This window comes from Salmo salar, chromosome 17 (assembly GCF_965601325.2).
Source record: "Salmo salar chromosome 17, fSalSal1, whole genome shotgun sequence".
NCBI classification, from domain to species: Eukaryota; Metazoa; Chordata; class Actinopteri; order Salmoniformes; family Salmonidae; genus Salmo; species Salmo salar.
The window spans coordinates 81,862,963-81,874,118 of NC_138307.1; the positions used below are offsets into that span (position 1 = coordinate 81,862,963).

The 11,156-nt window shown below is 45.8% G+C and overlaps 1 protein-coding gene across 2 annotated transcripts in view; it reads right to left on the reverse strand.

Moving 5' to 3' along the window:
* The window catches only part of grip1 (glutamate receptor interacting protein 1), a 430,214-nt gene that overhangs the window by 252,447 nt on the left and 166,611 nt on the right, over positions 1–11,156 (reverse strand). The window lies entirely within an intron of this gene.

Genomic DNA, 11,156 nt, shown 5'->3' on the forward strand with positions numbered 1-11,156 from the left:
GTACTCTGCCTCAGTCGTGACTCCATTAGTAACTCTGTTTAGTAGTACTCTGCCTCAGTCGTGACTCCATTAGTAACTCTGTTTAGTAGTACTCTGCCTCAGTCGTGACTCCATTAGTAACTCTGTTTAGTAGTACTCTGCCTCAGTCGTGACTCCATTAGTAACTCTGTTTAGTAGTACTCTGCCTCAGTCGTGACTCCATTAGTAACTCTGTTTAGTAGTACTCTGCCTCAGTCGTGACTCCATTAGTAACTCTGTTTAGTAGTACTCTGCCTCAGTCGTGACTCCATTAGTATCTCTGTTTAGTAGTACTCTGCCTCAGTCGTGACTCCATTAGTAACTATGTTGATATGACTCCCTCTGAGGGTCTGTACTCCGTATCCTCTAAGTAAAAATAAAACTAATTTCTTACGCCTTGCAGACGGAAGTGCAGTTGTGTAGAGTAGCAGTCTCTCTCTAGACACGACTCAGATATATTACAGTTGGATGTGGATGGAACCACATTATGGAGTCTATAACTGGAGGCATTCAGCACTTTGATCACCTCAGATATAAGTGTTTCTGTGTCATCCTCCACAACACTACCACTCTGTAGAGTCCACAACACTATCACTCTGTAGAGTCCACAACACTATCACTCTGTAGAGTCCACACGACTATCACTCTGTAGAGTCCACAACACAATCACTCTGTAGAGTCCACAACACTATCACTCTGTAGAGTCCACAGCACTATCACTCTGTAGAGTCCACAACACTATCACTCTGTAGAGTCCACAACACTATCACTCTGTAGAGTCCACAACACTATCACTCTGTAGAGTCCACACGACTATCACTCTGTAGAGTCCACAACACAATCACTCTGTAGAGTCCACAACACTATCACTCTGTAGAGTCCACATCACTATCACTCTGTAGAGTCCACATCACTATCACTCTGTAGAGTCCACAACACTATCACTCTGTAGAGTCCACAGCACTATCACTCTGTAGAGTCCACACGACTATCACTCTGTAGAGTCCACAACACTATCACTCTGTAGAGTCCACAACACTATCACTCTGTAGAGTCCACACCACTATCACTCTGTAGAGTCCACAACACAATCACTCTGTAGAGTCCACAACACTATCACTCTGTAGAGTCCACATCACTATCACTCTGTAGAGTCCACATCACTATCACTCTGTAGAGTCCACAACACTATCACTCTGTAGAGTCCACAACACTATCACTCTGTAGAGTCCACAACACTATCACTCTGTAGAGTCCACAACACTATCACTCTGTAGAGTCCACAACACTATCACTCTGTAGAGTCCAAAACACTATCACTCTGTAGAGTCCACAACACTATCACTCTGTAGAGTCCACAACACAATCACTCTGTAGAGTCCACAACACTATCACTCTGTAGAGTCCACAGCACTATCACTCTGTAGAGTCCACACCACTATCACTCTGTAGAGTCCACATCACTATCACTCTGTAGAGTCCACAGCACTATCACTCTGTAGTGTCCACAACACTATCACTCTGTAGAGTCCACAACACTATCACTCTGTAGAGTCCACACGACTATCACTCTGTAGAGTCCACAACACAATCACTCTGTAGAGTCCACAACACAATCACTCTGTAGAGTCCACAGCACTATCACTCTGTAGAGTCCACACCACTATCACTCTGTAGAGTCCACATCACTATCACTCTGTAGAGTCCACAACACTATCACTCTGTAGAGTCCACACCACTATCACTCTGTAGAGTCCACAACACAATCACTCTGTAGAGTCCACAACACTATCACTCTGTAGAGTCCACAGCACTATCACTCTGTAGAGTCCACACCACTATCACTCTGTAGAGTCCACATCACTATCACTCTGTAGAGTCCACAACACTATCACTCTGTAGAGTCCACAACACTATCACTCTGTAGAGTCCACACCACTATCACTCTGTAGAGTCCACAACAGAATCACTCTGTAGAGTCCACAACACTATCACTCTGTAGAGTCCACAACACAATCACTCTGTAGAGTCCACAACACTATCACTCTGTAGTGTCCACAACACTATCACTCTGTAGAGTCCACAACACTATCACTCTGTAGAGTCCACAACACTATCACTCTGTAGAGTCCACATCACTATCACTCTGTAGAGTCCACAGCACTATCACTCTGTAGAGTCCACAACACTATCACTCTGTAGAGTCCACAGCACTATCACTCTGTAGAGTCCACATCACTATCACTCTGTAGAGTCCACAACACTATCACTCTGTAGAGTCCACAGCACTATCACTCTGTAGAGTCCACATCACTATCACTCTGTAGAGTCCACAGCACTATCACTCTGTAGAGTCCACAACACTATCACTCTGTAGAGTCCACAGCACTATCACTCTGTAGAGTCCACATCACTATCACTCTGTAGAGTCCACAACACTATCACTCTGTAGAGTCCACAACACTATCACTCTGTAGAGTCCACAACAATATCACTCTGTAGAGTCCACATCACTATCACTCTGTAGTGTCCACAACACTATCACTCTGTAGTGTCCACAACACTATCACTCTATAGAGTCCACAACACTATCACTCTGTAGAGTCCACAGCACTATCACTCTGTAGAGTCCACAGCACTATCACTGTAGAGTCCACATCACTATCACTCTGTAGAGTGACAAACATTCCCTGGAGTATCTGAATGCTAAATGGTCAAATATGCTGCTTTATGACATTTCATATTTCCTTGAAAAACATCTGTCTAGTAACAAGTCCGTTCCTCATTATAAATGGATAAATGTACCCAGTGCGTAGTAGCTAACAGACTGGAGGGTACTGGGTAGTAGCTAACAGACTGGTGGGTACTGGGTGGTAGCTAACAGACTGGTGGGTACTGGGTGGTAGCTAACAGACTAGAGGGTACTGGGTGGTAGCTAACAGACTGGTGGGTACTGGGTGGTAGTTAACAGACTGGAGGGTACTGGGTGGTAGCTAACAGACTGGTGGGTACTGGGTGGTAGCTAACAGACTAGAGGGTACTGGGTGGTAGCTAACAGACTGGTGGGTACTGGGTGGTAGTTAACAGACTGGAGGGTACTGGGTGGTAGCTAACAGACTGGAGGGTACTGGGTGGTAGCTAACAGACTGGTGGGTACTGGGTGGTAGCTAACAGACTAGAGGGTACTGGGTGGTAGCTAACAGACTGGTGGGTACTGGGTGGTAGCTAACAGACTGGTGGGTACTGGGTGGTAGCTAACAGACTGGAGGGTACTGGGTGGTAGCTAACATACTGGAGGGTACTGGGTGGTAGCTAACAGACTGGTGGGTACTGGGTGGTAGCTAACAGACTGGTGGGTACTGGGTGGTAGCTAACAGACTGGAGGGTACTGGGTGGTAGCTAACAGACTGGTGGGTACTGGGTGGTAGCTAACAGACTGGTGGGTACTGGGTGGTAGCTAACAGACTGGAGGGTACTGGGTGGTAGCTAACATACTGGAGGGTACTGGGTGGTAGTTAACAGACTGGTGGGTACTGGGTGGTAGCTAACAGACTGGAGGGTCCTGGGTGGTAGCTAACATACTGGAGGGTACTGGGTGGTAGTTAACAGACTGGTGGGTACTGGGTGGTAGCTAACAGACTAGAGGGTACTGGGTGGTAGCTAACAGACTAGAGGGTACTGGGTGGTAGCTAACAGACTGGAGGGTACTGGGTGGTAGCTAACAGACTAGAGGGTACTGGGTGGTAGTTAACAGACTGGAGGGTACTGGGTTGTAGCTAACAGACTGGTGGGTACTGGGTGGTAGCTAACAGACTGGAGGGTACTGGGTGGTAGCTAACAGACTGGTGGGTACTGGGTGGTAGTTAACAGACTGGAGGGTACTGGGTGGTAGCTAACAGACTGGAGGGTACTGGGTGGTAGCTAACAGACTGGTGGGTACTGGGTGGTAGCTAACAGACTAGAGGGTACTGGGTGGTAGCTAACAGACTAGTGGGTACTGGGTGGTAGCTAACAGACTGGAGGGTACTGGGTGGTAGCTAACAGACTGGTGGGTACTGGGTGGTAGCTAACAGACTGGTGGGTACTGGGTGGTAGCTAACAGATTGGAGGGTACTGGGTGGTAGCTAACAGACTGGTTGGTACTGGGTGGTAGCTAACAGACTGGAGGGTACTGGGTGGTAGTTAACAGACTGGACGATACTGGGTGGTAGCTAACAGACTAGAGGGTACTGGGTGGTAGCTAACAGACTGGTGGGTACTGGGTGGTAGCTAACAGACTGGTGGGTACTGGGTGGTAGCTAACAGACTGGAGGGTACTGGGTGGTAGCTAACAGACTGGAGGGTACTGGGTGGTAGCTAACAGACTGGAGGGTACTGGGTGGTAGCTAACAGACTGGTGGGTACTGGGTGGTAGCTAACAGACTGGTGGGTACTGGGTGGTAGTTAACAGACTAGTGGGTACTGGGTGGTAGCTAACAGACTAGAGGGTACTGGGTGGTAGCTAACAGACTGGAGGGTACTGGGTGGTAGCTAACAGACTGGAGGGTACTGGGTGGTAGCTAACAGACTGGAGGGTACTGGGTGGTAGCTAACAGACTAGAGGGTACTGGGTGGTAGCTAACAGACTAGAGGGTACTGGGTGGTAGCTAACAGACTGGTGGGTACTGGGTGGTAGCTAACAGACTGGAGGGTACTGGGTGGTAGCTAACAGACTAGAGGGTACTGGGTGGTAGCTAACATACTGGAGGGTACTGGGTGGTAGCTAACAGACTGGAGGGTACTGGGTGGTAGCTAACAGACTGGAGGGTACTGGGTGGTAGCTAACAGACTGGTGGGTACTGGGTGGTAGCTAACAGACTAGAGGGTACTGGGTGGTAGCTAACAGACTGGTGGGTACTGGGTGGTAGCTAACAGACTGGAGGGTACTGGGTGGTAGTTAACAGACTGGAGGGTACTGGGTGGTAGCTAACAGACTGGTGGGTACTGGGTGGTAGCTAACAGACTAGAGGCTAGTGGTTGTTGTCCATGAAGGCTCAGTCATCTATTCCTCAGTTGTAGTTGGATGCATCCCAAATGCATGGATTCATCCCAAATGGCTCATAGGCCTCTGGTCAGAAGAAGTGCACTAAACTAGGTAATAGGGAGCCATTTGGGAGTCATGCTATCTGTTTAGTCTGCTAGCCCAGTTAACTGTGGATAAACAGATGTCTTGGGAGTCATACCATTTGTTTAATCTGCTATCCCAGTTAACTGTGGATTGACAGATGTCCGTACTGTATCAAGAATCCCTGAGGGAAGCAAAGCCTCATTTCCAAGTAAAATCTAACACTTAGTGACAATTTTTGTCGGAAAACTCTGGATTAAATTAGTTAAATATGAACATTACTTTTCACATAGAGAGATGACAAGTCCATGATTTACTATTGTAATACAGGCTGGGGAATTAGATGGTCATTTATGCAGACTGGATGTATAGCCTAACAAAAAAGATACATTATTCCTAGAAGGGAACAACTCCTAGCCAGAAAGACAATGCAGGACCCACCCTCCTTATTCTCCTCCTCCTCAATCCTCTTCCTCCTTCCCCTCTTCCTCATCTCCTCCTCCTCCTTTTCCTCATCTCCTCCTACAATCCTCCTCCCCCTCCTCCTCCTCTTCCTCATCTCCTCCTCCTCCTCCTCCTCATTCCTCCCCCTCTTCCTCATCTCCCACTCTTCATCATACCCTCCTCTTCCTCATCTCATCCTCTTCCTCTCTCTCCTCCTCCTCCTCTTGTCCTCTATAGCCAGCTGTCACATAGAGAAAAGTGAAAGATTGGGTCTGCATCCCAAATGCATCCTATTCCCTACACACTGCACTACTTTTAACTAGAGTTGTATGTGCTCTGGTTCTAAAGTAGTGCACTATAAAGGAAATAGGGTGTCATTTGGGACATATCCTGTGGCTCCAGAGAGAACAGAGGAGATCAGAACAGATGTCTGTCAACAGAACAGAGGAGATCAGAACAGATGTCTACCAACAGAACAGAGGAGATCAGAACAGAGGTCTACCAACAGAACAGAGGAGATCAGAACAGAGGTCTGTCAACAGAACAGAGGAGATCAGAACAGAGGTCTACCAACAGAACAGAGGAGATCAGAACAGAGGTCTACCAACAGAACAGAGGAGATTAGAACAGAGGTCTACCAACAGAACAGAGGAGATCAGAACAGAGGTCTGTCAACAGAACAGAGGAGATCAGAACAGAGGTCTACCAACAGAACAGAGGAGATCAGAACAGAGGTCTACCAACAGAACAGAGGAGATCAGAACAGAGGTCTTCTAACAGAACAGAGGAGATCAGAACAGAGGTCTACCAACAGAACAGAGGAGATCACAACAGAGGTCTTCTAACAGAACAGAGGAGATCAGAACAGAGGTCTTCTAACAGAACAGAGGAGATCAGAACAGAGGTCTACCAACAGAACAGAGGAGATCAGAACAGAGGTCTACCAACAGAACAGAGGAGATCAGAACAGAGGAGATCAGAACAGATGTCTGTCAACAGAACAGAGGAGATCAGAACAGAGGTCTACCAACAGAACAGAGGAGATCAGAACAGAGGTCTGTCAACAGAACAGAGGAGATCAGAACAGAGGTCTACCAACAGAACAGAGGAGATCAGAACAGAGGTCTACCAACAGAACAGAGGAGATTAGAACAGAGGTCTACCAACAGAACAGAGGAGATCAGAACAGAGGTCTGTCAACAGAACAGAGGAGATCAGAACAGAGGTCTACCAACAGAACAGAGGAGATCAGAACAGAGGTCTACCAACAGAACAGAGGAGATCAGAACAGAGGTCTTCTAACAGAACAGAGGAGATCAGAACAGAGGTCTACCAACAGAACAGAGGAGATCAGAACAGAGGTCTTCTAACAGAACAGAGGAGATCAGAACAGAGGTCTTCTAACAGAACAGAGGAGATCAGAACAGAGGTCTACCAACAGAACAGAGGAGATCAGAACAGAGGTCTACCAACAGAACAGAGGAGATCAGAACAGAGGAGATCAGAACAGATGTCTGTCAACAGAACAGAGGAGATCAGAACAGAGGTCTACCAACAGAACAGAGGAGATCAGAACAGAGGAGATCAGAACAGAGGTCTACCAACAGAACAGAGGAGATCAGAACAGAGGAGATCAGAACAGAGGTCTACCAACAGAACAGAGGAGATCAGAACAGAGGTCTACCAACAGAACAGAGGAGATCAGAACAGAGGAGATCAGAACAGAGGTCTTCTAACAGAACAGAGGAGATCAGAACAGAGGTCTACCAACAGAACCGAGGAGATCAGAACAGAGGTCTTCTAACAGAACAGAGGAGATCAGAACAGATGTCTACCAACAGAACAGAGGAGATCAGAACAGATGTCTACCAACAGAACAGAGGAGATCAGAACAGATGTCTACCAACAGAACAGAGGAGATCAGAACAGATGTCTACCAACAGAACAGAGGAGATCAGAACAGATGTCTGTCAACAGAACAGAGGAGATCAGAACAGAGGTCTTCTAACAGAACAGAGGACATCAGAACAGAGGTCTACTAACAGAACAGAGGAGATCAGATCAGAGGTCTGCCAACAGAATGAATGAACCGGTTAGCAGCCGAGGCACAAACACATAAACACACACACACACCGGGACATATTTCATTCCAAACGGCACTCCGCTCAACTGGGACACACCACACACCGCTGGTCCGGAAATCACACAAGGGACGCTATTTAAATCAAATGTACCAACAAAACAATTTAGGCAACAGGGATCTTGATCCAGGAGGGGATTTAATTCCTCTAGTCTGGTACCAGTCTCCACTCCTTGGTCTAGTCTGGTTACCAGTCCATTTAGTTAACATTCCACTCCTTGGTCTAGTCTGGTACCAGTCTCCACTCCTTGGTCTAGTCTGGTTACCAGTCTATACAGTTAACATTCCACTCCTTGGTCTAGTCTGGTTACCAGTCTCTACAGTTAACATTCCACTCCTTGGTCTAGTCTGGTTACCAGTCTATACAGTTAACATTCCACTCCTTGGTCTAGTCTGGTTACCAGTCTATACAGTTAACATTCCACTCCTTGGTCTAGTCTGGTTACCAGTCTATACAGTTAACATTCCACTCCTTGGTCTAGTCTGGTTACCAGTCTATACAGTTAACATTCCACTCCTTGGTCTAGTCTGGTTACCAGTCTATACAGTTAACATTCCACTCCTTGGTCTAGTCTGGTTACCAGTCTATACAGTTAACATTCCACTCCTTGGTCCAGTCTGGTTACCAGTCTATACAGTTAACATTCCACTCCTTGGTCTAGTCTGGTTACCAGTCTATACAGTTAACATTCCACTCCTTGGTCCAGTCTGGTTACCAGTCTATACAGTTAACATTCCACTCCTTGGTCCAGTCTGGTTACCAGTCTATACAGTTAACATTCCACTCCTTGGTCTAGTCTGGTTACCAGTCTATACAGTTAACATTCCACTCCTTGGTCTAGTCTGGTTACCAGTCTATACAGTTAACATTCCACTCCTTGGTCTAGTCTGGTTACCAGTCTCTACAGTTAACATTCCACTCCTTGGTCTAGTCTGGTTACCAGTCTATACAGTTAACATTCCACTCCTTGGTCTAGTCTGGTTACCAGTCTATACAGTTAACATTCCACTCCTTGGTCTAGTCTGGTTACCAGTCTATACAGTTAACATTCCACTCCTTGGTCTAGTCTGGTTACCAGTCTATACAGTTAACATTCCACTCCTTGGTCTAGTCTGGTTACCAGTCTATACAGTTAACATTCCACTCCTTGGTCTAGTCTGGTTACCAGTCTATACAGTTAACATTCCACTCCTTGGTCCAGTCTGGTTACCAGTCTATACAGTTAACATTCCACTCCTTGGTCTAGTCTGGTTACCAGTCTATACAGTTAACATTCCACTCCTTAGTCCAGTCTGGTTACCAGTCTATACAGTTAACATTCCACTCCTTGGTCTAGTCTGGTTACCAGTCTATACAGTTAACATTCCACTCCTTGGTCCAGTCTGGTTACCAGTCTATACAGTTAACATTCCACTCCTTGGTCTAGTCTGGTTACCAGTCTATACAGTTAACATTCCACTCCTTGGTCTAGTCTGGTTACCAGTCTCTACAGTTAACATTCCACTCCTTGGTCTAGTCTGGTTACCAGTCTCTACAGTTAACATTCCACTCCTTGGTCTAGTCTGGTTACCAGTCTATACAGTTAACATTCCACTCCTTGGTCTAGTCTGGTTACCAGTCTATACAGTTAACATTCCACTCCTTGGTCTAGTCTGGTTACCAGTCTATACAGTTAACATTCCACTCATTGGTCTAGTCTGGTTACCAGTCTATACAGTTAACATTCCACTCCTTGGTCTAGTCTGGTTACCAGTCTATACAGTTAACATTCCACTCCTTGGTCTAGTCTGGTTACCAGTCTATACAGTTAACATTCCACTCCTTGGTCTAGTCTGGTTACCAGTCTATACAGTTAACATTCCACTCCTTGGTCTAGTCTGGTTACCAGTCTCTACAGTTAACATTCCACTCCTTGGTCTAGTCTGGTTACCAGTCTATACAGTTAACATTCCACTCCTTGGTCTAGTCTGGTTACCAGTCTATACAGTTAACATTCCACTCCTTGGTCTAGTCTGGTTACCAGTCTATACAGTTAACATTCCACTCCTTGGTCTAGTCTGGTTACCAGTCTATACAGTTAACATTCCACTCCTTGGTCTAGTCTGGTTACCAGTCTATACAGTTAACATTCCACTCATTGGTCTAGTCTGGTTACCAGTCTATACAGTTAACATTCCACTCCTTGGTCTAGTCTGGTTACCAGTCTATACAGTTAACATTCCACTCCTTGGTCTAGTCTGGTTACCAGTCTATACAGTTAACATTCCACTCCTTGGTCTAGTCTGGTTACCAGTCTATACAGTTAACATTCCACTCCTTGGTCTAGTCTGGTTACCAGTCTATACAGTTAACATTCCACTCCTTGGTCTAGTCTGGTTACCAGTCTATACAGTTAACATTCCACTCCTTGGTCTAGTCTGGTTACCAGTCTATACAGTTAACATTCCACTCCTTGGTCTAGTCTGGTTACCAGTCTATACAGTTAACATTCCACTCCTTGGTCTAGTCTGGTTACCAGTCTATACAGTTAACATTCCACTCCTTGGTCTAGTCTGGTTACCAGTCTATACAGTTAACATTCCACTCCTTGGTCTAGTCTGGTTACCAGTCTATACAGTTAACATTCCACTCCTTGGTCTAGTCTGGTTACCAGTCTATACAGTTAACATTCCACTCCTTGGTCTAGTCTGGTTACCAGTCTATACAGTTAACATTCCACTCCTTGGTCTAGTCTGGTTACCAGTCTATACAGTTAACATTCCACTCCTTGGTCTAGTCTGGTTACCAGTCTATACAGTTAACATTCCACTCCTTGGTCTAGTCTGGTTACCAGTCTATACAGTTAACATTCCACTCCTTGGTCTAGTCTGGTTACCAGTCTATACAGTTAACATTCCACTCCTTGGTCTAGTCTGGTTACCAGTCTATACAGTTAACATTCCACTCCTTGGTCCAGTCTGGTTACCAGTCTATACAGTTAACATTCCACTCCTTGGTCCAGTCTGGTTACCAGTCTATACAGTTAACATTCCACTCCTTGGTCTAGTCTGGTTACCAGTCTATACAGTTAACATTCCACTCCTTGCCACTCCATGTCATTGCCAAAGAGACTGGCCTTTTGGCAATCTTAACGTTCAATATGCAGCTGGATTTACGGTAGAGTTTGTGGAAATAACATGAATATTTTCCATGACAGCATGTGGAGCCTCGTTAATTGAATTAGAACAATAACAAAGTCAAAAATAAACATTTAGCAGTTAGCTAGGCGACTTGTTGTATTTTCAGGCTTAAAATCAAAGCGAAGAGGTTTTGTGGTTGGAATTGCTGTATGTATTCAGTTAGAGAACTTAGATTTGAGCGAGCAGCTATTTGACAGACTGGTTGCATCTGGACCAACAAGAAACAGCTGCTTAGTAACCTGATAACAACATGTTCTGTGGAGGAGAAAA